This window comes from Chiloscyllium punctatum, unplaced genomic scaffold (genome assembly GCF_047496795.1).
Source record: "Chiloscyllium punctatum isolate Juve2018m unplaced genomic scaffold, sChiPun1.3 scaffold_1103, whole genome shotgun sequence".
Lineage (NCBI taxonomy): Eukaryota > Metazoa > Chordata > Chondrichthyes > Orectolobiformes > Hemiscylliidae > Chiloscyllium > Chiloscyllium punctatum.
This window is the reverse complement of record NW_027310837.1, coordinates 17,501-20,000: the sequence shown is the minus strand read 5'-3', so window position 1 is coordinate 20,000 and position 2,500 is coordinate 17,501. Positions and strand designations below refer to the sequence as shown.

Below are 2,500 nucleotides of genomic sequence, written 5' to 3'. Positions count from 1 at the left end.
AAAACCTCCTCCCTCGGCCAGGCACTCGGCGCCAGCAGGGGAGACAGGATCAGACGCCCCGCCGGCCACTTAAGGCCGAGGACGAACCACGAGACGGGCGGCTGCAGCAGCGGGCGGCCTGCAGCTCCCAGCACTCTCAATCGATCAACCATCGAGTCGGGTCAGCGTGTCAAACCGGCGAGCTCCACGGTCAGGCCGGCGGCGCACCAGCACCGGACCTCCGCGGCTCCCTTCACTCTTTCCACTGCCAGCCAACCGAGAGACGGACCCAATGCGGACGTGCAGAGCTTAGGCAGACCCCCCACTGGAGGCTCAACACTTCGTGGCAGCTCCGTGTCCCAGAGACCAGGAGGGTTGGCACACACACACAGTGTGAACCACCGACAGCCATTCTGGGACCGGTGACAGCCGTGCTGGCCCCACTGCCACGACACAGACGGACGCCAGGCCGCGCTCCCCGGCGGGGGGATGGCGTCGAGCCTGACGAACGGAATGTGCAGGGTGGGGGGGAAAGGCCAAGCGCTCCGACGCCGGAGGGCTCCGGAGTCTGAACTTAGGGGGACAAAGAGGACGGGTCCTCTGCGACACCCCAGCCGCGCTCTCGCCAGCCAAGGCGAGTGCGATTGATTGCCAAACGACCCTCAGACAGGCGTGGCCCCGGGAAGAACCCGGGGCCGCAAAGTGCGTTCAAAGTGTCGATGATCAATGTGTCCTGCAATTCACATTAATTCTCGCAGCTAGCTGCGTTCGTCATCGACGCACGAGCCGAGTGATCCACCGTCAAGAGTTGTCTGAGTTTGTTTTAGGTCTCTCCCTCGCCAGAGGAAAGCGACCCGGACCGCACATACGCTCCCCACCTTGAGCTACAGCCACCTGCACGCCGGCGTGCGGGCGGAGCAGGGTGGCGTGAAGCGATGGGGAGCACCATCCTGGTGCGGCCCGCAGAAACATACGTCTATTGGGGGGAGGAGGACAGGGCGCCCAAGAGGCGATGCGTGCCCCAACGCACCGCAGCGACGGAGGCAGGATCACCGCCACCATGTCGCCCGCCTAGTATCACGAGGCGTGCAGCAGCTTTGCCCTAGGAAAAGCAGAGGCGGGAACGGGCACCGGCCATCGGTTCGGCAGCGTCACTGACGCGTGCACGTGGCGGCGTGTCGGCGAGCGGACTTCCTGCGAGGAGGCGGGGGCGGCACTCGCCCGAGCAGACGCCCGCCCGGCCCAGCCACCGCCGAGGTGGACTGGGAGTCGCGGCAACGGCTCGTCATACTCGTTCCCACACTCACAGCGCAGCTTGCCCGCAAGCCACCGACCACCGATCGACGCCAGGCGCCCCGACCGAGAGCGGGATCGCTCGTTCGCCCTGCTGGCAGTTCGCTGGGGATCACTACTGCACGGAGCTCGGAGACCGACGGGCGGCAACTCGAGAGTCTTTAAACCACCACCCCCATCCCGCAAGTGCAAAGAGGCTGTATACGCACAGACGGGTGAGGGGAATAGGTACCCCGTCGGGTTTGAAGGGAGCGTGACTAGATAGCAACGATGTAAACCCAGCCGATTTGGGAGCGAAAGACCGGCGCCTGCATCACCGGCTTCGTTTCCCGTGGCTGGAGAGTACACCGAAACCCTCCGTCTGTCGCGAGCTCCCGACGACGCGGTGCCGCCAAGCAGCAGGGCCGGACCTGGTGTGGCTCCCCTCGTCGATCACAGACCGGTCGGCACTACTGACGAGACGGTGGAACGGGCTTCGCCCCTTGTGACGAAGGGTGATGCGAACCCGCCCGCCCGCGTGCGTTCGGGGTGGACTCGGCAAACGGAGATTTGAAATCGGAAAGTGTCCTCCTGCCCCGCGCAGGTAGGCGCCCAACAGTTGTGGGGGGTTTGGCGGTGACCACGGCTGCAGGGCCTGCTACCCCGACGAGCTCTCCTGCTGGCCCCGAAACCACCCTCGCGAGACAAGTTGAAACGGAAACGGGCGTACCCCCAAGCCGACGATCCTTTCTTATTTGTTACTTTTTTTTTCACTTGCTCGAGTTGTGGGGATTTGGCGGTGACCACGGCTGCAGGGCCTGCTACCCCGACGAGCTCTCCTGCTGGCCCCGAAACCACCCTCGCGAGACAAGTTGAAACGGAAACGGGCGTACCCCCAAGCCGACAGAGATCCTTTCTTATTTGTTACTTTTTTTTTTCACTTGCTCGAGTTGTGGGGGTTTGGCGGTGACCACGGCTGCAGGGCCTGCTACCCCGACGAGCTCTCCTGCTGGCCCCGAAACCACCCTCGCGAGACAAGTTGAAACGGAAACGGGCGTACCCCCAAGCCGACGATCCTTTCTTATTTGTTACTTTTTTTTTCACTTGCTCGAGTTGTGGGGGTTTGGCGGTGACCACGGCTGCAGGGCCTGCTACCCCGACGAGCTCTCCTGCTGGCCCCGAAACCACCCTCGCGAGACAAGTTGAAACGGAAACGGGCGTACCCCCAAGCCGACGATCCTTTCTTATT

The 2,500-nt window shown here is 63.5% G+C and overlaps 1 non-coding gene across 1 annotated transcript; it reads right to left on the bottom strand.

Annotated features, from left to right (window-relative positions):
* Window positions 1-635: 635 nt before the first annotated feature.
* LOC140474608 (5.8S ribosomal RNA) lies at window positions 636-789 on the bottom strand. Its single transcript, XR_011959255.1, has one exon. It is a non-coding gene; the product is annotated as a 5.8S ribosomal RNA (ribosomal RNA).
* Window positions 790-2,500: the final 1,711 nt, after the last annotated feature.